This window comes from Neofelis nebulosa, chromosome 1 (assembly GCF_028018385.1).
Source record: "Neofelis nebulosa isolate mNeoNeb1 chromosome 1, mNeoNeb1.pri, whole genome shotgun sequence".
In the NCBI taxonomy this organism is placed as follows: Eukaryota; Metazoa; Chordata; class Mammalia; order Carnivora; family Felidae; genus Neofelis; species Neofelis nebulosa.
The window spans coordinates 158499029-158525102 of record NC_080782.1 but is presented as its reverse complement, the minus strand read 5'-3'; the positions used below and the strand labels follow the sequence as shown (position 1 = coordinate 158525102).

The following is a 26074-nucleotide window of genomic DNA, read 5'->3' as shown; positions in this document are numbered from 1 at the left end:
GGTAGCACAGGGCTTGAGGCTGCACAGCCAGCCCCTAAAGCCCAGCTCCGGTGCTGTGCGTATACTAAAGGCTTTTACTGAAAGCAGCTACGTCTGGTCTGAGCCCCAAGCGTGAGGGAAAAGACAGAGACGACACTGAAAATGTGGGCAGGACCCAAGGCAGAAATCACCTGGAGTGCCAGGAGTAGACTCTCTCTGCAGGTAGTGGCCGGGAGGGAGCCATGGAGGGTCCTGATCAGGGGTGGTGGCCATGGTTCCATGGCTGGACTGTGGGGAAGTTGGAGGGGAGGCCAGACAGGGCTCTCATTTGTCCTTTTCCCATGCCCGTAGCAGGGCACATGTGTCCCCAGAGACTAGTGACGTCCTAGGGCCTCAGACCTCCACACCCCATTTGGACAGCCAGGAAAACTGCCGGTGAGGCAGAGGCTGGCTAAGCAGGGGTGAAGCTTGCTCCCTGCAGGTCTGCTAATAGCAGGGGCTGGGAGCCAGGATGCTCCTGAGAATGCCCCTGGATCACGGTCTAACCCCGGTTCTGTTGTGGTCAACAGGGGCCCAGGAGGCATTGTTGTTGGGTGCCGACTGAGCACCCACCGGGCTCATCTGAGGCTGCCACTTTCCCTTGCGTGTCTCACCCCACCTGCACTCCGGCTCCTGTTGTCTCTGTGTCACCTCACCCCTGCCCCTAGGTCTCTGAGGCCCTCCCAGGGTCTTCTAGAACAAGAGAAGGACATTCCACTCCAGCTCTGGCCCTGCCTGGCTCTGTGATCCTGGGCAGGCCTCTCGCCCTCTCTGGGCCTGTGTTGTCACCCGGAAGCAGAGCGGCAGGGTCAGCTCTTGCCGGGTGCCGGACCGCACGGGTGGCTGGGAGGAGAGGGACCGGTGGCTCCAAGAAGGGGAAGCTGCATTCAGACATCCTGAATCTTTCGCACACACCTGAGTCTGCCTGTCATACGTGGTCACCGTGGGGTCATCGTCCACGCGCCAATTCATTCATCCGACCCGGTCTGTGTGCCAGCCCTGGTGGGGCGCTCGCAGCAAACAGCTGCGGTTCGGAGGGGCAGTGAACAAGTCCACAGGGGCCCAAGCCCTGGAGAGACGGAGGGAAGAAAAGAGGGCGGGTGCCGCGGAGCAGTGGGGTGGCCCTGCTCGCACACTCCCGTCTCTGGCTCCAGGGCCCCTACTGCCTCCTGCTTCTCCTGTCCTGCGCTGACCCCACTGCACCCCACTCCTGCCCAGGCTCTTAGGGGACAGAGTTCACGCCTCCACATTTTGGCCCCTGCTGGTTCCTCTTCCAGGGATACCCTTTCCGCCCCTCACCTCAGGCCCCAACCTCCAGCTCGTGCCTCTTTCTGGACTCCCCAGGCAAATGGGTCCCCTCGCTGGGCTCCTGGATCCCCGGGCCTCCCCTGTGCCACACTACAGGGCCCTCTGTTGTCACCGACTACCCACTTCCCTGTCTTCCCCACCAGACTCGGGGCATCCCTTGCAGGCAGGGCCCCACTTTGTTTCTCGGTAGCCCTGCAGGCCCTGGCCTGGCAAGGCACCGACAGCCTTCTTCTTAAAGTTGTGGTAAAATACACACGTAGCATAAAATTTGCCATTTTAACCATTTGTAAGGGTGCAGCTCAGTGGCATGAGATACAGTCACAGTGCTGGGGAACCAGGGGGCTCAGTTGGCTGAGCACCGTCCTCTTGATTTCGGCTCGGGTCATGACCCCAGGGTCATGAGGTCAGGCCCTCAGTGCTTGGGATTCACTCTCTCCCTCTGCCCCTCCCCCCCAAATTAAAAAAATATATATTAATAAAATACCTATATATATATATATATATATATACACATATATACTCACACTGTTGTGCAGCCGTCCCCACCATCCACCTCCAGAACCTTTTCATCTTCCCAAACTGAAACTCTGTCCCCATTAAACACTAACTCCCCGTTCCCCTCCCCCAGCTTCCACCACCACTTACGTTTTGTCTGCTCTAGAGGCCTCATATAAATGGGATCATAGGTGGGGTATTTGTCCTTTCGTGACTGGCTGATTTCACTCAGCATTACGTCCTCAAGGTTCCTCCATGTTGTAGCGTCTCTCACAACGTCCTTCCTTTCTGGGGGTGAATAATATTCCATTGTGTGGATAGACCGCATCTTCTTTATGAGTTCACCCATCAGTGGACACTTGATGCATCCACGTTTAGCTCTTGTGAATAACACTGCCATGAGCATGTGTGTACCAACATCTCTTCCAGACCCTGCCTTTGATCCTTTTGGTTACATACCCAGAAGTGGACATGCTGCATCATCTGGTAATTCTGTACTTAGTTTTTAAAAATTGTTTAGTTATTTATTTTGAGAGCGGGGGGGGGGGGGGGGAGGGCAGAGAGACGATCCCAAGCAGGCTCTCCACTCAGCGTGGAGCCCGACGCGGGGCTCCATCCCACAAACTGCCAGATCACGGCCTGAGCCCATATCATGACCTGAGCTTAACCGACTGAGCCACCCGGGCGCCCCTATATTTGATTAATAAAAAAATTTTTTAGTGTTTACTTTTGAGAGAGAGACAGACAGACACAGCGTGTGAATGAGGGAGGGGTAGAGAGAGAGAGGGAGACACAGAATCCGAAGCAGGCTCCAGGCTCCGAGCTGTCAGCACAGAGCCCGACGCGGGGCTCGATCCCACGAACTGCGAGATCGTGACCTGAGCCAAAGTCGGACGCCCAACCGACTGAGCCCCCCAGGTGCCTGTATATTTAATTCTTTGACGAACCAGTGTATTGTATTCCACAGCAGCTGCACCATTTTACGTTCCTTCCAGCAATGCACACGTGTTTCAATTTCTCCGCATCCTCAACAGTACTTGCTATTTTGTGTTTGGGGCTTTTCATAACAGCCATCCTCATGGTGTGATGTGGTCTCGTTGTGGTTCTGATCTACCCTTTCTTTGATAAAGGCTGAGCGATGCAGGCCTCGCACTTTCTGTTGGACCACTTAGCTCCGGGGACCCCTGGCGTTGACTCAGGAGGGGTGGGACTGGCTGGGCACCTGCCAGTGCCTCCACTGCCTTCCCTGGGGTCTCTGTCCCGGGACAGAGGGGACATTCGGGGGGCTCTGCGCCCTCCATCCAGAACCCAGTCCTTAGGACATAAGCATTCCAGGGGGATGGGCTCTCTGGGGGTGCCTGGCACACAGTAGGTGCTCAAACAATTTTTAATCACACAAGTAATACCTGCTTCGATCTGGTTTTTTTGGTGATTATTTATTCATATAATTGAGAGATAATTCATCCGCATGGAACAAAACTGTCTGTACACAAGAGCACCTGGGTGGCCCAGTTGGTTGATCGTCTGACCTTGGCTCAGTTCATGATCTCACAGTTTGTGAGTTCGAGCCCCACGTCGGGCTCTGTGTTGACAGCTCAGAGTCTGGAGCCTGCTTCGGATTCTGTGTCTCCCTCTCTCTCTCTCTGCCCCTCCCCGGCTTGCACTCAACAGAGTCCCTCTCTCTCTCTCTCTCTCTCTTCTCTCTGTCTCAGAAATAAATAAACATTTTTTAGAAATGTCTGTACACAGTACAAAATCAATTCCTCCCTCCTTGTCCCTCTACTTAGAGGGACACTGCTGTGTCTGCTTCCTTCAGGTTCTTCAGGGAAGTTCTGTGTATTTGCATATATGCTTTATTATTGAGATGCCCCAGCTGCCAAGCCAGTTGCATAAAGCAGTTTCGTTTCCAATCACTGCTTTGAAGTTCCGGATTTGAGCCAATTAAAAGCTCAGTTTGGAGGACATGGTGACCAACGGGCCCTTAAAGGAAGCAGCAGTCTCCTGATGGGAAGCCCTGACCCACCAGGCCTCAGGGGAGTCAGTTCATCATAGCTTCACCATTGTCACCTTGGCTGACTCTGTCCAGATCAGCCCTATTGGGCACATTTATTAGCACCTGTCCAGCACCGGGCCTGGGCTGGATCCTGGGGGACCACAGCCCCTGCCCCTGGGGAGACAGATACAGGTGGAACTGTCCGTGTGGGGACAGAGAGTGAGTTGTGGGGACTTTCAGCGGGGCCGCACTGCCTCCTTGGGGCCATTGGAGATGTTAGCAGGCATTATGGGGGCCTCCAGGAAAGGTGTGTGGCTGGCAGTTGTCAGAGGTCTAGCTCCGTGCACCGTGTGGGGCAGGCCTGCACAGCCAAGAACCTGCGAATGTCTAACCCCGGATTCACGGGATTGAAAATCCGTACGTAATTAACTGAGCCTGGGACCTCACTCCATTCGACATCCGAGCTACAAAATGCATTTCATATGATTTTAATATACATTGAGTTTCCCAGGAACACACTGCTCTTCTCACAGTCGAGGGCAGATCAGACTTTGGTATGTTCAGAGTTTTGCCAAAGGCTGTCACCATTCAAAGGATCCCGTCACGGAGGGCAGCATCCCCTGTGGCACCGACTGGCCAGCAAGCCCCTGCATCCGTCTGGGTTGGAGCCACCGTCGCCTAGAGAGGCAGGCAGCTGACTTCCTCATTTGCCCTGTGGGACAGCCAGACCCACCGCTATCACACCTGATGCCTGTCACTTCCTTGTGGGTCACTTTGCTCCCTTTCTGTGTTGTTACAGTGAGGGCATTCTGTTGACTTTTGTTTTAAAATATGCATGTAGATAGATCCGTTATTTGTGAGCTCTGTTTCAGAACAGAGAAGGGGGTCGCAGAAGGTTTGGGTTGTAAAAGAGAGGGGTGGACGAGGGCTCCTTGCAATGGAACGGTTGCGTGTTTTGACTGGGAGGGTGGGTATGTGAACCTGCACGTGCGATGGGAGGACATGGAACCAAACGCACACGCGCACACATGGGCACACGCACACATGCAGACGCATGCACATGAGTAGGAGTAAAACGGGATATCTAGGATGATGGACGGTACAACGTCAGTATCCTGGTGGTGATATCGTCCTCTACACATAGGATTTCTCTCTGTTACTTTCAGCAACTACCAGTGAATCTACAGGGGTCTCAAAATAACAGGTTTAACTTTTTAAAAGGGCTGAGGACCGGTGCTGGGTCTGATGGGCTACTACGAGACAGGAAGACCAGCAACCCCCTGTCTTGGTCCTTCCAGGAGAAGCCTGTGTGGTCACTGACCTCTGTCGCCCTCCCCTCCCTGACAGGTGAGACCCCTTGACCTCTCCCCAGCCAGGGGCACGGGGACCTGCTTCCTTCCCTATCCCAGAAAGACAACATAGGCCCCTTTTGCTGCCAGCTGGTGCCTGGTCAGCCCTGGCAAGAAGGTTGAGAGTCTGGAGCTCTCCCTAGAGACCCTAACCCCAAAGCACCCCACCCTCCCAAAGCCTGGGCCCAGCCCCACCTAGAAGCTCCCCCAAGTGGGCCTGTCTGCTCCCCTGTGCCTGCAGACCGTCCACTCCCTCCCGCTCAGCCTCTGCCCAGTGCCACCTGTGTGGGTGATAATACAGCCACCTCATTCTCCCTCTGTCCCCTCTGTCCCTCTGTGCCCATTCTCAGGGAGACACAAATCAAACCTTCGTTCAAATGCCATTTGAAAGCAAAAACGTAACCCGGCCAACTAAAACAAAAAGGTTAAGGGGATCGAGTGTTTTTGATGAGCCTGTCATCCTGCAAATTGACTATTCAGTGAATGGGATTTTGGCAAATTGACTTGTCACGGGTCGAGGGAGAGCCAGGACAAGGCCGGTGAGGCTGGGGACGGCGGGGCTGAAGCCAGACCGAGTGTGGTGTGGGCTCAGGGCCCGATCCACCTGGGATCTCGGGGGCTGGGCGCCCTGGACAGACCCCAGATGGAGGACTCTGGCCTCCCGCTCTCGTCCACCTGACCTTCTGGGGATGAGCTGGGGACACGAGACCTGGGCTAGAGATGCCCCGAGTCTCCCAGTCTCCAGTCACGCCTGACCTTGTTGGACACGGGTGCATTGGCCTGTCCTCAGAGTGACAAATCATCCAATTGTGACAGGGTCCCACTGGAGCAGCCTCGAAGCTTAGTGGGCAGCCCATCTGAGTGTGGTTAATTGCAAGATGTTTTGTTGGCTTCGGCGGTTCCATTCCTCGTCAAGACGGTCCCGGCATCTGTTTGGAATGCTTAATAAGGGAAGTGATGCATTTTTAATCACCACAGCCCTCACTGAAAATCACAGCCTGTGTCTCGCCACGCTTGCTGGGCCCTGCGACAACACAGAGAGCCTTCCTCACATTTGCTCTCATTATCGAACAAGAGAGAAACGCCCGGCTTCACTCCGTTGTCACCCAGATGGCTGCAGGCACCTTCCAAGTCCCTCGATCCCCCATCCTGGGTCGGCTTCAGTCCCCGACAATCTCCAGGGCTGCTGGGTGATCAGGCTGCCTCAGAGGAGCTCCCTGAGACTGGGGCGGGGGGTGGGGGGACAGCGGAGCTGGGAGGGGGCACCGTGTTGGCATTCTCGAGGGCTTTTCCAATATCACCCCCTGCCACAGGGCCCAGCCACCCTCCAAGAAGTTGCTCAGATGGAGCCCCGTATCTGCCACCCGGTGGCAGTGGGGCTTGGGACAGATGGCTTAACCTCTCTGAAGCTCAGTTTCCTTTTCTGTCAAGTGGGGCCAATAATTCCAGCTTTGCAGGGTAGCCATCGGGATTCCGTGAGGTAATAAAGCACATGGTGGATCTGTGACCCAAAATACTGTTCTCGTCCCCTGCCTTCCCTGGATTCTCACCACGCAGAGAGAAGCTTTGGGACACACTGGGGCTTAAGGAACATGGACATCTGGGAAGGGAAGGAAGCCAGGCCGGGGCTGGGGAGCGGACTTAACCCAGGAGCCCTTGGGTGGCAAAGGACAGAAACTCGAGTCAGAAGAGATTTGAATGGTTACTATCCGGGCACAGCCCAGGGGTCTGCTTCAGTGTGGCTGGTTCCAGGGGCTCTAATACTCTGCTCCCCTGTTTGTCTGCCCCTGGGGTCATGTTCTCCTGTGGGAGCTCTGGCCTCCCATCTCACTGGTCAGCCCTGGGGCTCATGGCCACTCCCGAAACCACCTCCATGGCCCAGGGAAGGCTGTATGCCAGTCAGCTTGCTTCTGTCACTTGGCTGCCTCTGGATCTGGGCAGGTGGGGTCAGCCCCACCTGACCATGTAGGGGGAGGATTCACTTGTGTGTGTGTTTGTGGGGGCGGGGCAGTAAACCGAGGCTACAGACAGCCCACTGAGTATATTTGGAAGCAGAGGGCAACATAGGCCAAGCTGGCCGCCTCAGCTGGGTAGTGGGCATATGAACACATCTGCCAAAGCCACAGGTACGCACAAGGATGCCTCCTTCACCCAGGCGGCCAGCCTCTGGCCCCAGCCCGGAGCCTGGACTCACTGACCCTGAGTGCCAGGGGCTCTACGGATGGGAGGACAGGGTTTACCCCTGGGTGTATCTACATAAATCCTCAGGACCGCCCCCTACCCCCATGCTCGATGCCCGGGACCAGCTGACCTCCCACCCCAGGCTGCCGCACCTCCATCCTTCTTAGCCAAGCTGGGACCTATAAACAAGACATCATTTTTCTTACCATTTCATCTTTGCTCTTTTTCCCAGTAGTATGTATTTAAAGAAAAAAAAAAAAACCACACACACTTTTTTTAAGCTGCCTGGGGCACCGTATATTTCCAAAAAAAAAAAAAAATTGTGTTTCAGATCAACCTCACATCCTTTTTAACCAGCACCTCAGGGAGGGGGAAATCCTGTCTCGCCTTGTCTCCCTGGAGGGGAGCAGCCTGGGGGGGAGGCAGAGTCAGGGCTGTGGGGCAGGCCTGCCCCACATCTGTAAATGGGCCATTCCCGGGCCCCTGAGGCCAGAGTGAGGACTCACAGAGATGACTTCAGGTGGCACAAAAGGGTTCTCAGGGGAGAGCAATTTCTCAGCAAGGGTGAGGCCCTCAGATGGCCTGGGCTTCTGCAGCCGGAATGTACAGGGCCCGAGATTTGTCCATGGCGTTTCCCAGGTTAGAGAGCGCTCACTAGGAGGTACCTATGAGGCTCAGAGCCACCAGAGAGACAGAGCAGGGTCTGGAGGCTCTTCATTAGAAGAAGAGCTCGAGGCTCCAGGAGGCATGTAGCTAGCCTCAAGGGCCCTGTGGGCTGAAGGGGATTCAGGCCTGGGTAGTCCGGGTCCGGGTCCGGGTCCGGGTCCGGGTCCTGCACTCAGCTGATGTATTCCCTGGACCAATTGTGGGTTCCCCCTCCTGTTCTCAGGGCTGCTGCTTCCTCCTGGAGCCTAGGGGTGAGGATCTGCCAACCCCAGAGCTCCACGGGCAGGGTGGGTGCTGCACGGGCCAGACACGCAGGGCGTCCTCCCCTCCAGCAGCCTTCCCCAGGCACGCTGTGCATATGGCTTTGCCTCTGTAGACACGCGCTTAGCCTGTCATCAGGCCTCAGATAGGTATCCCTACCAGGCAGCCCCAGACAGGGACATGAGCCCTGACAGGACAGAACTCTCCCCCAGGGTCACCTAGCCCATCAGTGGAAAGCCAGGGTGTGGACTCTGCCTTGGGGACAGCAGGGTTGCTCACCCCCTCTCCTAGGGCCACATCTGTCTCACTGACATTGCACCCATATCGGGTCATAGGAAATCTGGGCCAGGCCCTCAGGAGCCTTCCAGCCTCCCCCTACTTGCTCCCTCCAGCCATACCCCCCTCCTTTTTGTGCTCTGCAACTATCTCGGTACTGACTGAGGGACCAGAGACCTAGGAGGTGGCACTTGAGCCAGGCCTTAGTGACAGGCCAGAGCCTGACGCAGAACAGCTCTCGGTGTTTGTCAGGTGAGAGAAGGATGTCCCACGTTGTCTCCTTCAGCCTGAAGTTTGTTGTCTGTCTCTCTTTCTTTCACCCAGAAAGCGCTGTCCAGAGGGTGCTCCCATGCCAGGCCTGGGCTGGGTGGGGCAGGCATTATGGGAAGTGCCAGAGGTGGTCCGAGGGGGAGGCCAAGGCAGCTCATGGAGTGGAGTGTCCAATGAGGGTCAGCCCAAGGCCGGGGGGTGGGGGGGGGTGGGGGGGTGGGGGGGAAGGGGGCGGGGAGGGAGAAGAAGGCATCAAAGGGGTCACAGACTATAGTACTCAGGGGTCTGCCTTGGGGGTCTGGGTGGGTGGCAGTGCTATCACCAAAATGGGCCCCCCCCCCATATGGGAATTGCTGGTACAGAGAGGGGAACTGGGGGAGGGCCTAGCTGGGTGTTCTGTAGGTTGGAGTCTGGGGAGGTCAGGGGCTGGGTCGGACCGCCACTCTCACCCTGCAGTGGGGACACTGCCTCCATCCACCCACTCGGCTGAGCCACAGACGGACTCTGCCTGCAGCTGCTGCAGCCACCAGCCCACCCCGTGGGCCAAGGACACCCAAGGCCTTCTGCCTGGGCCGTAGCCATCTGCCCAGAGAGTGCTCTGTGTCCCAAGCAGAGACCAGCCGTGTGGGGGACAGAGCTGTGATGGCATCTTGCCACCCCTGAAATAGAAGCCCCCACACACTGAGCTGCTTTCCTCTCCAGCCCCTCCGTCCCATGAACCCAGGGTGTAGGTTAGGGCTCCCCTTTTATCCAGACACCACCCCCCCCATCCCCCACTAAGGCTTCGGGGCCCTCTACCGCCCTTGAGAAGCTTGGGGCACCTGGGTGACTCAGCCATTAAGTATCTGACTCTTGATCTCAGCTCAGGTCTTGATCTCAGGGTCGTGAGTTCAAGCCCCGAACTGGGCTCCATGCTGGGCTGGAGTGGTGGTATTGGGGGGCTCAGTGGGCCTCCTTCTCCAAGCCAGGCTTCGTTCCTGCAGCAGATGCCTGGCCTGGCCCCGTGCGCCACAAGAGGGACCCTCACTTTGAACGTGCACAGCTGGCTCCCGCCTCAGGCCTTTCCCTTGCTTATCCATTACACGGAGCCCCGCCCTTCAGAGCCAGCGGTCACTTCTTCTTAGGGGCTTTTCTTGGCTAGTGTCTCTCCTGTCTCGTGCAGCTGCTCCTACTTTCTGTACTGGTCCCAGCGGCCTTGTCTGTGCACATATCCTTATCTACTTTTCTGGTGTGCCCCCTCCGTCCACACGGACAGTGATGGGTCTGTCTTATTCACTCCGTATCGTCCTGTGCTCGGAATAATGCCCCTGATCACATCCGGGAGCCTCTGTTTTCTCATCTGTGAAGTGGAGATAAGGACATCCCACATCGCAGGCTGGCTGTGAGGGTGATGTGAGTCAGTCCTAAGCTCTTAGAGAGCCTGGCCCAAAGTGGGGACTGCATGGTTACTAAGTGGGATGAATGAATCACTGTCCCCAAATGGCCTGACGCACCCCCCCCACACACAGAGTGAAGAACCACTTCTTTAGACAAACACCCTCATGGTGCAGGCAGGGAAACTGAGGCCCAGAGAGGGACTAGATGCCCTCGGGTCTCACCCAGGGCCCCTGCCTGGCCACCCTGATCTCTCTCCCCACACCTCTGCCCAGGGGGCGTTGCAAAGATACACATCCCACCTCCATCCCACCGCCAGCAGGGAGTTTTCCAGACTCAGGCTGAGCTCATGGGCAGAACTGCCTGGCAGGACGGAAGGGCACAGAGGCCAGCCTGGAGATAATTGTCTCACTGTGCTGCTGGGCAGTGGGGCCTCAGGCTGGCAGGCAGGGCTGTCTGGGGCCCAGAGCCAGGACAGGAAGGCAGAGGGTGGGCGGGCAGGAGCCCTCTGTGGCCTTTTCAGAGGGAGGCCCCAGGTGGGGTTTGGGGGACTGGGCGGGACAGCCCGGGCATGAGCCAGCATGGCAACGCTTCACATCCGTCTGTTTACAAGGCACCTCCAGTCTGTAAGCTCCCAGGAGCCTCATTAACGGCCTCTGAGGCGGGAAGATCAGCCCCGTTTCATAGATGAGGAAGCAGAGACTGGGGCAGGGTCATTTCGCTTGTGAGACCAGAACTGGGAACCCCAGTCGGTGGGCAAAAAGCCTCACGCCTGAGGGATAAGGGCACCTTCTCTGTGTCTCTGCTTCCACGCCCCCAGAGAGGCACCCTGCTTACTGACTCTGGAGGCCAGTGGTGAGGGGCGAGCCCCAGACCTGGCCCTGGCTGTTAGCTACTTTCTCCCCGACAGCCGGTGGAGGGGTCAGAAGCACAGACCTGGTGCACCGTTGCTCACACAGCCTCTGCGGCATGTCTCACGGCTGATTCCTGTGGACCTGGCGTCGAGTAAGGGCATTCTGCGTGGGGCACAGTGCCACCCAGCACCTTCTCCCTTGCGCTCATCTCTGCCCCAACAGAGAAACTTCTGGAGCCCCGAGATGGCCAAACACTCACCACCACTGCCACCAGGAGAGTGTTGACCCAACCTCTTGGGTCAGCGTCTGTGTGTACCCAGAGACATCAAAACACTCCCACCCTGTGACCCAGAAATTCCAGGAATGGGTCCTAGAGGAACATCCCAACCTGTTCACAGAGGCCGCATTGATGGGACGGTCCCGCAGCTTTGTTTACCAGGAGAGGAGAGATGGACCTAAGCCCAGCGCCCACCTGGGGCAATGAGGAACCCACAGGGGTTCCAGGCAGCTTCCAAAGGGGTGACGTGGAGGGATGTTTGAAGACCTAAAAACATGCTTGAGACAAGTGTGGGGTGAGGGGGTGGATGTATTTTATAGAACAGAATATACTTCTGTGTAACCAAAAAACATATATACGCCCAGTCACAGGCACACATTTAGAGAAAGGCCCAGCCAGAAAGTACCCTCAAATAGTTACACTGGTTAGTCCCTAGAGAGCTGGGACGGCGGATGATTTTATTTCCTTGTTGTGCTCTGCTGTTATTTCTACAGTTGGTGCAGTGGGCATTTATTGCTTATTTAATGAGAGGGAGGGGGCCCTGTAACTGGGAGGGGTACGGCCTTCCCCACCCCTTTGGAGACTGACGTAAACTCCACAAATAGGTCCATTCCGGGGCCTGCGACAGTCTGGAGCTGGCTTGCTTCAAGTTCCCTCCTGGGTCATGCCCTCGCCCTAGACATGGACTTAGCCACTCACTGCTCTGTACGAGACAGTAATACCTGTAGAGGCTCCCGTGGGAGGGAGGGGTCCCCTCCTATGCCACGTGGCCTCCAGAGCCTCCTTCTCCCCTCTGTCTCTGCTCTCTGTTTTCTCCCCATTCCTTCTCAGGAACAGACAAACTTCCCCCTCTGGCCTGAGACACAGTAACTCCAAGCCACCTGTAGCAGCCTGGACCCCACCACAGAACTCTGCAGGTAGCCCTTCCAGAAAGCGCAGGCTGCCCAGAATTCTTACAGCAGCGACCATGTTCTTTTTAAAACTGACAGAACTTCCCAAGTTCGGAAGCTCCTAGGGGATTAGCTGGTCACACATCAAACCCATCCGGGGAGCTTTGAAAAATGAAGGTGCACGCGAACAGACATTTCACCAAAGAAGATACGCGGCTGGCAGGTAAACACACGTAACAATAATGGTCGACAACATGGGCCATCAGTGAGATGCACCCCAAAACCACAGTGAGCTCTCGCCCCGTAGCTATTAGAGTGGCTGATGTAAAAAAAAAAAAAAAAAAAAAATAGTAGCAGCATGAGACGCTGGCAGGGATGCGGAGAAACCGGACCGCTGCTGCCTCGCTGTTGGGAATGTAAGATGGTCCAGCTGCTCCGGAAGACAGTTTGGCAGTTTCCTTTCAGAGTAAATGCACGCTTCTCGTATGACCTAGCTATCGCACTCTTGGGCATTCATTCCAGAGAAATGAAGACTTATGGTCACACAACATCCTGTATCAGAATGGTCATCGTGGTTCTATTCAGAACAGCCCCCAAACTGGAAGGTGCCCAGATGCCCTTCGGGGGGCGAATGGATATTAAACTGGTGCATCTGTGCCGTGGAGCACGTATTCCGCAGCCGTCAAGAGGAAGGAGGTAATGATGAACTTCCAGGGACACTGAGTGAAAGTCTAGGATTTCATTTGTATAGCATTCCTGAAAGGGCAAAATGGTGGAGCCCGGGGACAGATTGTTGGCCTGGAGGGACTGCGGAGGACAGGTGGGCGTGGCTATGGGGGGTAGCACCGGGAGCCTGGTGATGGAACAGTTGTGTGATTGATCACGGCGGGGGACTACCGCAAGCGACCCGGGTGTAAAATTACAGGGAGACCCACATGCACGCACACGCATGTCCTCGTCTGGTGAGTCAGAATAACCTCGGCGGACTTACCTATGTCAATTTGCTGGTCTGGATGGTGTCTGCAGTTGCACAAGGGGTTATGGCTGGAGGAGGCTGGGGATGGGGGTTCACGGGACCTCCCAGGACGTTGTATTTTACAGCTTCCTGTGAAGCTATGGTTTTTTCAAAGGAAAGAATTAGAACAAAGCAAAGGTGCAGAAAGGCTCCCCCGGAGGCTATATGACTTAATGGTCCGTCTTCCGGCCCAGGCATCCGTACATCAGTGTTTGTCAGAGGCTCCATTCCTGCTGTACAGCCAGGAATAGACACACTGACCACTTACTCATTCAGCAGAGGGAAACTGAGGCCAGAGAGGGGAAGGGGTTTTCCCAGGGCCACAGAGCTGCTGCAGGGTGACTAAAGGGGATGGCATCCAGCTGCAAGCGGCCCAAGGTTTCTCCTGCTGCCCCGGGGCTGGGACCGAACCAGGCAGTTTGTTTTCATGTAAATTTTTATTAAAATACAGTGTACAGCTTATTGCATTGTCACAAACAACACACTCACGTAATCAGCACCAAGGCCCCAAAACCGAGACGACCCAGGCCCCCTCTAGAGCCCCACTCATGATCAAGCCCCCTGGGGGCCCCCCTGGGGCCCTGCCAGTCTTGGCCCATCCCCCAGGGGAGCCCTCCCCTGACTTCTTACAGCACACTGAGTAGTTTTTCCTGTTCCTGAACTTTGTGTTAATAGTTGGGTGCTGTTTAGAAGCTGTGCCAGGGGAGACTGGAGCATCCAGTTTATTCTGAAGGAAAAGGAAGTGGCCTCCCCAGGAGCCCCATAAAGGAGGGCTGGGGGTGGGGGATTCAGAGGAAGGACTGTCCCGGGGCGGTCTTCCTTGTCCAGGGTGGCCGGAAAGGGCTATTTATGCCCTGAGCTAGAACTGGAGACCAGAAGAGGAGCTGGAGCCCTGCCTGGCTGACTGAGAGCCCTGTGTCCATGAGCCTGGTCCAGGGTCCCCCAAAGATCCTGGGGCCCCTGAGCAGGGGGAGGTACAGCAGCACCAGTCCTCATGTAGGACTGGTGGCATTGAAGAAACCACCTCTCAGTTTCCCTGCATATAAAATGAGGATTTTATATATGTGAATAACACAAATATCTACTGATGTAGAATCAATGTCAATGTAACACATTAATATTTCACTTCTATACTGTTGGTGTTAGGCATTAATATATTCTATATCGTATGTTACATAAGATACTTTGAGTAATAGGCAAATCTTTTGAATCCTATCTATACTAATGATAGCTGGCATTTATGGAATGCTGATTCTGTATCTGGCATTGTCTTAAGTGCTTTAGATGTATAAACCAATAGGGTGGCTGGGTGGCCCGGTCAGTTAAGCATCCAGATTCGGCTCAGGTCATGATCTCGCGGTTCATAGGTTCAAGCCCTGCATCGGGCTCTGTGCTGACCACCTCATCTCGCATCATCCGTGTGAGGTAGAGCTCTTATTATCACCAGAGGAGGAGGTCGAGGCTTCGAGTTTCTGTCGCCCCCAAGGTTGGACTGGGGTGTGAGCTCAGGTGGTCAGTTCCAAAGCCAGGTATGCTCAGCCAGGCGGTCTCTCGTGTTCTCCGAGCACCCTCAACCTGGGCCTGTTCTGCGCGGGCCCGAACCTTTCCTGTTGACTGCTGGGCTGAGCAGCAGACAGTGGTGACTGGAACGGGCCTCCATCTGTGACTCCAAAGCTGCATGGACCCAGCAGGGTGCATGGCAGAGGCTGGTTCTCCTCTTAGAGCCAGTCCTCACTGGGCTCGTGGAGGGTCAGTGAGACAGCAGGAAGGAGACCGCCAAGGGGCTCAGGCCACCGAGGGGACCCCAGGGATAGGCAGAGAGGGTGGGGAGGAGTGGAGAGCCCAAGCAGAGCTCACCACCGGCCACAGGGTTTAGGGTTGGGCCACGGCAGGCCAGGTCAGCCCTGCATGGCTATTAGGGCCCCTCAGTCCTGTGGGGGCAGATGGTGCTCAACAGACAGTCCCCGTCTTCACATGCATACTTCAGTGACAGTACTATCTGCTTGGAAAATCTCATGCACCCTTCAACATCTTGGACCCGTGTGTCACAACATAGCAGAGTGTCACTGTACATCCCTCCTGGGCTCCGGCGAAGACTGAATGAGTTGATCTCCATAAAGTGTTAACAGCCACGCCTCCCTCGTAGCACATAGGAACTGCTCAACATATACTCATGGTCATTGGGGGAGTGGGAGAGAGAAGGAAGGGAGGGAAGGAGGGAGAGGGGAAAGGAGGAAGGAAGGGAGACGGTAGTCTGCGTGGGGGGTCAGGGTGGGCAAAGAAGGCTGCACCAAGGAGTTGACATTTGAGCACAGTTTTGCAGGGTGAATAGGAGTTTGCTGGGGGATAAAGAGGCAGGGGATGGAGTGGTGTTCCGGGTATAGAGTGCCTCTGAGCTGCACTGGTAGCATTTGTAAATTCTTTGTGCCTCATGAGGTTTATCAAGGGTTAGATGAGAAACGCACCTGGCACTAGGGGGCTCTCGTACTGGTATCTCCTCACCTGACTGGAGAGGCCAGTCACTGGGCGACAGGCGTTGAGGGCTGGGTCCCCTTGTCTGGACTAGGGGCTTCCCAAAGGCAGGAATCGCTCGCCTCTGCCAGTGAGGGTCCTGGTGCGGCAGGGAGGTGAGGCCTGCCTCGCCAGCCCTGCCCTCTCTCCCTCCCAGAAAAGCCATCGCTCACTGGGGCAGGCACAGGACAGCAAACAGTCTGGGACAGTGACGGGGTGGCATCCTGACACCGTCCTTTACGTCCCCTTTTCTCGTTGGGCTCTGGCAAGGCGCTGTTGACACAGGCACAGTGCACGGCCCTGGAGCGGCTCTGGCTCCAGGGGGGAGGGAAGCTTGTCCATGGCCTCTTCAGCCGGGGCTGGAGAAGGAGGGGGCGCCTGGGGCAGGGCTTGGTTCTGGGGAAGCTAATCTGCTGAATACGGGACCCAGAAAACCAGCGATGCTTTCGTTGGACCGGAAGTGGGGATGTGGAAGGGGCGGGGGGTCAGCCTCCAGCAGGGAGAGTTTCCATCAAGGCTGTGGTAAGGACAAGTAGGTAAACCGAGGCCGAAGCTCAGACGACCTGTGGTAAGCACCCAGCATTGGCTCAGAATGGCAAAGCCCAAGCGCCAAGCACAGGCCCACGGGAAGCAGGGGCCCTGGGCTTCTGAGACACTGGGTGGGGGAGAGGTGTGCAGGGGACCCCCAGTGGGGAGAGGTGGTGTCCCATGAGGAAAGGCAGCCTGGCGTGGGAAGAGAGGTGGAGTCCAGGGACAGTGCCTCCACGGCTGTGTCGGCTGTCATAGCAGCCGCTGGCCGGAAAAGGCAGGGACAGGGAAGGGGGAGCCAGGCCACCGAGTAGTGACAGGCACACCCAAGACCCCAAAGGCCTCAGACACTGGCCATGCCACCGTGCGTAGCAAACAGAAGCTCCTGTTTCTTTCTCCACAGTCATTTCACATCCATTATTTCCCCCTGTGAGTGACTTACTGTTGTTACTTACCATCCTTTTACAAATGTGGAAACTGAGGCACAGAGGGGTGAAGGGACTTGTACCAAATCCATGGTGAGTCAAGGGTGGAACGGGCCCTGACCTCAGGTTGGGCTGTCTCTGGGGCCAGATCCAACCCTGGACATCAAGTCTCTTTGCCGGGCCTCTGGGCTCTGGGCATGGAGATCGTACGCCTGGCCTGTGGTCTGCAAGGACTCGGCCGGGAGGCCTCTTTGGGGACAGAACACAGTGGTCCCAGGCCGGACAGACCTGAGTCCCAATCCCAGCCCAGCCTCTCAGAGCTGTTAGACTCTGCGTTTGGTGCTAACCCCTCTGAGCCTCAGTTTCCTCACCCACAATGGGGGCTAAGAGGCTGCCTCACAGGTTGCTGTGGGACCTCGGGCAGGGCCCCCTCCTCTCATCTGACTGCACCCACCTGCCCTTAGTGGAGCTAAAAATGTCCAGGGCACACAAGGCCCTGCCTTTGGGGAGGGACACCCGAAAGGCAGTGAACAAGCACACAGATAAATGGCTTACCCCTTTTTACATAGGGCTCTGAAAGAAATAAAACTGAGTGATGAATGGAGCGCATAAGCGGCTGGGGCCGCTATAGACACCAAGGAAAGGCCTCTCTGGCAAGTGAGTGATGGGGACTGAGCATCCTAAGTAAAGGGAACAAGGGCAAAGGCCCTGGGGCAGGAGCATGTTGCAGGAACAAGCAAGGCAGCAGGTTGGTTGGAGGTGTGTCCACGTGGGCAAGGAGTGTATTGTGGCCTTGGGCAGTGTTCACAGCAGGACCTGGGTTCAAATCTGGCTCTGCTCGCCGGCTGAGAATCCTGAACAAGCGACTTCTGTAAAATGGGGTAGGATGAGAGGAGGGTGCAGACGCAGGGGCCAGCTCCTGCGTGGCAAGGGTTTGTCAGTGGCGGGGGTGGGGGGGCCCATGAGCAGAGCTGCACACTAGCAGGCCAAGGCCCCAGTTGGGTCTCTGACTACAAAGAGCCTCGGCCTGGGAGACTCCCTGGGGGACCTCGGGCCTTGGCTTCCCCAGCGAACAGAGAGCAGCTGGACTTGATGCTGCTAAAGATGCTTTGTAACTGAGCTCTCTGAGCGGGGGTGTGGGAGAGAGACAGAGGGCGAGAAAGCACATGGTTTCTTGCATGTGGGCGCCAAACCCTTCCCGGGGCTGCTCACCCACCCCAGGACCTGTCCTGGGACCACCCAGTGTGGCCTGAGCCGGCACGGCCCCCGGGAGCATTTGTTGTGTGTCGGGGTCACCGGTAACCCTGTCTCACTTCTGTCACCCTCAGGAGTTCCCTGGAGACCAGAAGCAGCCTGTCCACTGACTGCTACGGGTACCGTCGCTCCCTCCACTCTGGGCCCACTGTTCCCATCGACACCGTGGGTGGGCCCCAGGAGGCATCAAGAGAAATTAGTCCCCCCATTGGGCCCTCAAACTCCCCCAGGGACCAGCAGTACTGCTGACACATCCCCTGAGGACTAGTCCAGCTAGGAATGGTCCCTCAGGGGCTCGGCTAAGGGTTCCTCTGAGAATCAAGGCTGGTGGTCCCTCTGAGGGCCAGCCCACAGCCGCCCGTTCCCATGACGCCCAGGCTGCAGCCCAGGGGCCAAGCTGACGCTTCCAGTTGGTTTTCCGATCGCGGTTCGTGGAAGCCGGGGTGTCTGAGGACCTCTGCCTTCACATGGCTTTTGGATCTTGTCGTTTCTACGAGATGTCTTCAGAAGGAGGCATTGTCTAACGTTACAAGAAGGGGCCAGAGACTGAGGCACACAGGAAGGTCCCCTGGATCGGAGGTCAGCCGATCTCTGCTCACAGGCTGGGGCCACAAAAGACCAGGAAGGGGCAGCTAGCTGGCCCCGGCGCGGTGTTGGCATGGGGAGGCACGTCCAGTGTAGCGGCGTGAGTCGGGGAGGGGCGGACTGGGCCACGCCGACTGGAAATAGGCGCATCCCTCTCCGTGGGTGGGAGATGCGCCACTGCCAGGAAAGGGCATATGCCCGGTGAGGAGCCACAGGGCTGGATGTGGCCGGACGTGCCCAGCCGGGGAGGGTGAGGCAGAGGGCCCGGCGGAGCTGAGTCGCACCAAGGGGCCCGAACGGCCGAAAGCAGGCCCAGCGGTCGTGAGCCCCCTGCACTGGCGACACGACAGGGCCTGGGCCCCCTGTGCAGGGGGCGGGTCTAGTAGTTTGGCCACCAGCTCTGAGACCCTAAAGCTGCCTGAGGCTGTGAGAAGGGCAGAGGGGTGCTTTCCTGAGCCAGCGTGGGGCTGGCGGCTGCCGGCACACTCCGATAACCCTGTAGGGGGGCGCTCCACGGCCACAGCCACACGTGACGCTAACAGGCGTGCGCGGGTGCCGCGAAAGCTGACGGTGTCCTTCTTCCTCACGAGCACTCGGAACGGGTTGGTGTTAGCCCGTTTCACACAAGTCGCTGGTTCAGGATTCTCAGCTGGCCAGCAGAGCCGGACTTGAACCCAGATCCTGCTGTGAATGCTGCCCAAGGCCACAATACACTCCTTGCCCCCGTGGACACACCTCATACCCTCAGCTCTTGGCACAGCGCTTTGCACAGTCTCACACGCACCGCGTGCAGAGCATCGGCACCCTCCGTTCCTCACATGGGCAGACCCTCACTCCATCCCTCCTGTGCGTGGGCTCACCCCCCCGACCCCTGGCCACGCTCTGCTTTCGCAGGCTCACAGCTGGACGCCCCTGCCTGGCCGGCCCGGGGTGCTGGGCGGGTGTATGGGTGTCTGTGGCAGAACGGGCTGAGCCCAGGGTGAGAGGCTCACGAAACTCCTGTAAACCAGCTGAGCCACCGGCTTCTCTGAAAGCCACCAACATGTCAGATGGCGGTGTGGCTCCACCCGCTTTGCCTACCCCCGACAGCCAGCTAGTCAGCACTCTGCTAGGGGCCGGGCCGGAAAAGGCTCTGGAACGAAGGGGGGCAGGGGGTGAGTTTTTTGTCCCAGAGTGTCTGGGGGTTGGGTGGGGACTGTCACGTGTCCCCCTGCCCCCTCAGGTTTACCCCAGACCCAGCTCTCGCCAGGCCTGGCAGGCAGCCGTGGTCAGGGAGCGGCCATAGTAATCGCCCCCCTGAGGCGGGCCGCACTTGACCCAGTGCCTTCAAGTCCTAGAGGACCAAGGTAGGGGTCAGAGCAGACAGCAGGACCACCCTCAGCTCTGCCCTTTCCCCTCCTCCCCCCCAGCCCTTATCTCAGGTGTCAGGTGCTTGCTACACCACGGTCAACAGTGCTGCCTTTGCTAGGCTACTGTGTCAGGCAGGAGCTCAGGCAGCAAAGGAACAAAGGAATCAGGTTTTAATATACTATGTTGGGTGGCAAATGAAAAGGAAATGAAATCAGGGTGAAGGGGATAGAGAGCAATCAGAGGGTGGCCAGCGAAGGTCTGTGAGGAAGTGCCGTTTAACCAGAGACCAGAAGGAACGTGGGGGTGAGTCCCATGACTGGAGGAAGAGCATCCAGGCAGTGGAGATGGCCAGTGCAAAGGTCCTGAGGTGGACCACACTTGGCCCATTTGAGGAACAGAAAAGAGGCAGGCGCTAAACAGGATCTGCCCCCATTCCTGTGATCCTGCAGTCCCACGCGTCCTGACTTCTGACCCTCACAGCAGCCTTGGGACACAGGCAGAGCCAGGCTCGATGTTCGCATTTCACAGATGAGGAAAACTTGAGATGCAGAGACCAGAGGGATATTGGTGCCAGATCTAGGCCTGGGACCCAGGGCCCTCACCTACCCTTACCACCACGTGGCCTCTGTGCCCTTTTCGTGCAGCAGGATCACCAGCTCTGCTGTGGGAGCCTCTGGGAAACCTGGCCCTCAGGCCCCAGTGGAGGGGAGGAGGTGCCATTCGAGGTCCTGGAGGCCCCATTCATGGCTTGGGAATTCAGAAACAAAGGTCCCAGCCAGTAATTGCCTCCTTTCAAAGGCACAACGGGCTTCCTCTGCCACAGGTGTGAGAGAGAAGCTGATGTCCTTGTCCAGGGGAGAGGGGCAGGGCAGCACTCCACGGGGCCTGTGCTACCTTGGCAAACAGGCCAACAGGCTCATCACCCTTGGCAGATGGCCACTGTCACCCTCCGTCCCCATCTACGCCGCAGTTCCCAGCCCGGTTATCCAGTGGCTCGTCTCTCCCCAGCCCCAGAACAGTGTGGGGCTTCCTGAGTCCAGCTTGGACCCATCCTGTTGATGCTGGGAGTGCCCTTTCCCTCACTGGGCCTCCCTCTCCTTGTTTATACAAGAGGAGGCTTGGACTGAGCCATTTGAAATGCCCTTCTAGTTCTGACTGTCCACGATGGGACATTTCTGAGAGAGCTACTCTCCGAAGCAGGGGAGGGATCATTCTCTGGCGTGGGGGCTCTCCTGAGGGGGCTGTGAGGTAAAGTCCCCCCCACACCCTGGCCTGCCCACTGGAGGGCCTTCCCAGGTCGGCCCAGGGTCCTTGCCACTGCCCAAGAACGGCGGCGGCCTGTGCTGTGGGTCACTTTGCAACTTGGCGTGATTGTCCCCTCCTCTCCATCCGGCCCTGAAACCGGTAGGCTTTCTGCAGGGAAGTGGTCACCCCAGAGTGTTCTGTGGCCAAATGCTGCTTTCGTTGTTTCTTGCTGTGGGGTCCTCCCTGGAGTGGACTTGATCCAGGGCAGGGGTGACCCCACGGGAGGGCAGCCTGGCCCTACCAGGGTACATTCCCTCCAGCCTAATGGGTGGCTCATCTGATTAACAGGCATGACTACCTGGATACCAAGCAGGAATTTGAGAACTGTTTGGGGAGGCTGAATGGGGGATCCCTTTTCTGGAGGTCAGGAGACCAGAGTTCAAGTCCCTTCCCTTGCTGTGTGACTTGGGGCAGGCTGCTTTCCCTTGCTGAGCCCCGGTTCCCCCATCTTTAGGTATTTGGAACTGATAACAGCGGCATTTGGGGACTGCTCCCTGAAATGATGCAGGCTGCCAACACCATGCGTTCAAATGTTAACAAACCTGACAGTATGGTCTGCACGTGTGTTCTGTCCGCTCGCACCCCTTGGCCGAGAAACGCCGGTGCCTAGGCCAGCAGGAGGGGCACCGTGGAGCCTCCCCGTGGTCGCCTTGAAAGATCTGGGAGGAGGGAATCAGAATACCAGCTATTCTGAGGGAATTAGTTTTTCCTGATTTCACACTCTGTGAATTCCATGGGCATTAGCATGCGAGCAGTTCTGGGAAAGTGTGGGAGCTTTTCTTTTCTCTTCCAGGGGCTTTCTGCAAAAGGGGCGGTCACTGAGGGTCTCACGGCTGCCTCAGAAAGGAAGTCCCTGCTCTTGGGCGGGTGCCAGCAACAGAGGCCTGTCCTGCATCTGATTAGCACGGCCACATCTGAGCGGAAGGCCACACCAGGTGGGATGTGCACGTTGTGCAGGTGGATGAGTCTTCACCCCCCACTTTGGGGAGTTTGTTGTTAGAGCCTTGGGGCACCTGGCGTATTCTGGCTGTTGGTTATTGACTGGTGAGGGCGGGGCACTTTACCTGATGGTTAAACCCTCACCCCTTCTGCAAAAGAGGCATTAAGCCCCCGCTTTGAGCAGGTGAGCCGAGGGAGAATGAAGGGCAGGTAGCCAAGTCAGCGGGGCCACAGTATTTGGAACTAAGGTCTCTCTTGTCCCAAGATGATCTCTCCGGAGTGCTCACGGCTTGAGGCCTTGCAGCACACCGGGGTCCTGGAGTGAGAGGATCAGAGGAAGCTGGGGGAGTGGGCTGGGCCCCCGAGCAGGACCGCTGTGCCCCCTGGAGAGCCACCCAGCTGTGAAGAAGGCTGCCTGCATCCATGGAGCCCACAGCCGTGTGTCTCTCCTCAGGAAGTAAAGTCTGGGGCACGAGTCTGACGGGTCCGGCGCGGGCCATTTCCTGCCCCTCGCTGTGCTGAGGCCAGGGGGAGTATCTGTAGGAAGGAGCCTCCAGGGACCCCTTGGCCCCCACCCCCACCAGCACTACACTCTGCGTGAGAGAGGCCAGGCCCTGGGCTATAGGGGAGAGCTGTTAGGATGGAGTCGTGGGGTGCGAAATGGCCCGTGTTCCCCGTGAGCGTGGCCTCCCCGTTCAGGCACTGCTGGACCAGAGTGAGGCATGGTGACGTATACACCAGAGGCTCAGTGTCACCAAATTGTCAGGGGCCTGGAGAAGCTGGGCTTCAGCGGGATAGTCAGGGAAGGTTTGAGGATCCGGGAGCCAGAGCTGAACCTAGCTCGAGTTCAGAGAGACTGCGATGAGGCCGCCTGCCTCCATCCACCTGTCCTCGCCAGGTGCATCTAGAGGGCGCTGGAAGCAGGCTTCAGGACTCCAGTCTTTCACGCTTGAGGTCTCCTGGCAGCCTTGTGTCTTAGCAAGATCCCTCTGGTGGCCGGAGGGCGGGGGAGAAAATACTGGCTCTCCCCAACAACCACTTTTGTCTCGGCAATTGCTGGACTTTGCACGTGAGATTATCCAGACTGAGTGATTGTCTGCACCTCAGCCCTGTCTTGGCAGCCATTGGATGGATGGGTCAGCCTGCCTGGGGAAGGGCATGCCAACATGAGGGGCCCCAGATGCCCAGGCAACTCACAGGAGGAAAGAGCTGGGCCCCGAAGCTTATAAGCCGGGTCCCTTCTCCAGTCAGGGCCTGTTATGGGGTCAGTTGTGCCCCCCACCCCGAGTTTATATGTTGACGTCCTAACCCCAGTAACTCAGAATGGGACTGCATTGGAGATACAGTCTTTAAAAGGGCCATTAAGTTAAAATGAAATCATTAAGATGGCCCTCATCCAATATTACTTGTGTCCTTTTAAGAAGATATTAGGGGGGCGCCTGGGTGGCGCAGTCGGTTAAGCGTCTGACTTCAGCCACGTCACGATCTCGCGGTCCGTGAGTTCGAGCCCCGCGTCGGGCTCTGGGCTGATGGCTCGGAGCCTGGAGCCTGTTTCCGATTCTGTGTCTCCCTCTCTCTCTGCCCCTCCCCCGTTCATGCTCTGTCTCTCTCTGTCCCAAAAATAAATAAAAAATGTTGAAAAAAAAATTAAAAAAAAAAAAAGAAGATATTAGGGCAGGGGTGCCTGGCTGGCTCATTTGGAGGAGGGTGCAACTCTTAATCTCAGGGTAGTGAGTTTGTGCCCCATGTGTAGAGATTACTTAAATAAACAAAACTTAAAAAAAAAAAAAAGAAGGGGTGCCTGGGTGACTCGGTTGGTTGAGCATCCGACTTCAGCTCCAGTCATGATTTCGCAGTTCATGGGTTCGAGCCCCCATCGGGTTCTGTGCTGACAGCTCAGAGCCTGGAGCCTGCTTGGGATTCTGTGTCTCCCTCTCTCTCTGCCCCTCCCCTGCTCATACTCGCTCTCTCTCTCTCTCTCTCTTTCTCAAAAATAAACATTAAAAAGAAATAGATTAGGGCACAGACATACACAGAGGGAAGACCATGTCTGATGATTAACTTTGTGTGTCACCTTGACAGGGTGAGGGGTGTCCACATCTTTGGCTAAACATCCTTCTGAATGTATCGGTGACAGTGTTTCTGGATGAGATGAACATTTGAATCAATAGACTGAGCAAAGCAGATTGCCCTCCCCAGCGTGGATGGGCCTCGTCCAATCAGTTGAAGGCCTGAGTAGAGCACAAACTCCCCCTGCCTGCCTGCCCTTAAGCCCTGGCTCTAGACTCCCGCCAACACCTCGGCTCTTCCTGGGTCCCGAGCCTCCCAGCATTTGGACTGAAATTTGCCATCAGCGTTCTGGGTCTCCAGCTTGGCAGCTGCCGACCTCGGGACTTGCCGGCCTTCCTAATCGTTTATGATAAATAAATGTGTGCGTGTATGTGTGCGTGTACACAGACGCATACATCCCGTTGATTCTCTTCCTCTGGATGACCCTGAATGATTCACGGCGTGAGGACACAGGGAGAAGAGGCCATCTATCCACCAAGGAGAGAGCCCTCGGAGGAAACCAACCCAACCCTGTGGACACCTAGATCTCAGACCTCTAGCCTCCAGAACAGCAAAAAAAAAAAAAAAAAAAATCATTTCTGTTGTTTAAGCTCTCTAGTCCGTGATAGTTTGTTATAGCGAACCTCTCTGTTTTCATCTGTGAAGTGGGCCCAAGGGCCCCTCCCCAGGCTTACCATGAGACTGCCACGCACAATGGGGTGAGGCCAGTGAGGCCCTCCCCGCAGGCACAGGGTGGAAGCAGGCACCAGACAACCCTCAGCAATCAAACAAATCAAATGTCAAAATCGTACCCAAAGACAAGCTGCTGTTTGATTTACGGTGCTGCATCACTGAGCCACGGGAACGGTCATTTCTACAGGGGCTGCAGCCCGGTGTCCCCCGCAGGCTTCCCAGGGTCCTGGCTTTCCCTCCGCTGGCAAAACTCGATAAGCTCGTGGTGCCGTCTTTGTACTTGCTGCCCCCACCCAGTCTCAGGGGCAGGTGACACACAGAGGCTGGATGGTGAGCAGGTCCTGGCCCCAGACCTCACCCAAGGCAGGCCGCGTCCTTTCTCTGGGCCTCGGTTTCCTCACTTACATTGTTACAAAAGAAAAAGGCAGACAGGTCAAGGGAAAGAGCTATTCCTTCATTCAGCACACACTCTTTTATTAACTCCTTCTCGGGGCCAAATTGTCTGCCAGGGCCTGAGACGCTGAGGAGCAAATCCCATGTCCACCCTCGGGTCACTCCCAGTCTGGCTTTTTCCCTGGCGTCAGGGCTGTGAGGAGCCACAGGCATCTCTGGAGCTGGACCAGTCATGGCAGCCTCCGGTAGGACATGGCAGCTCAGAGAGCCTTGGCGGGCGAGAAGGAACTCTTGAGAGTTCAAGAGGCGGTGACCCACGAGCCAGACACCCACAAATGGACTTTATTTGGCCTGCGTGGAATTAGCCCGAACAGGGCATTTTAAGTTTGAATTTATTGCAGACGTGTAAAAACCGAGAGCTTTCAGGGAAAAATCTGGATTTCTGACTTCTGAGAAAACAGAGCTCTCATTCCTACAGAGCAACAGTTGTCTGTTTAGACTGCGTGGTTCCCACCCCTCCGTCCCACCGGACCATCCTCCCCACCTCTTCCCACAAGCCGTCCCCATGTCCCCTTCGCCGTCCGTGGAACCTCCAATAGCCCAGTGGCTCAGGTCAGAAACCCAGGCATCATCTCTGGCTGGACTTTCTGCCTCACCCCTTATTGTATCCATCAGCAATCCCTACTGGCTCTCTGCTTTGAGAACGTTTCAGTGACTTGTCCCCACCATCTGGGCCACCCCCCGGGCCCAGGCACCAGCTGCTCCCTGATCCTTGCTTCTGTCATTGCCCCCCAGAGTCTCCCGTCTGCACCACA

The 26074-nt window shown here is 56.7% G+C and overlaps 1 long non-coding RNA gene across 1 annotated transcript in view; it reads left to right on the top strand.

The window, feature by feature from the left end:
• LOC131518865 (uncharacterized) overlaps nt 1–12573 on the top strand; it is a 68288-nt gene extending 55715 nt beyond the window's left edge. The window contains exons 3-4 of the long non-coding RNA XR_009265312.1: nt 5036–5161; nt 12154–12573. This is a non-coding gene — a long non-coding RNA (uncharacterized LOC131518865). The remainder of the gene's footprint in view (nt 1–5035; nt 5162–12153) is intronic.
• The last annotated feature ends 13501 nt before the right edge of the window (nt 12574–26074 follow it).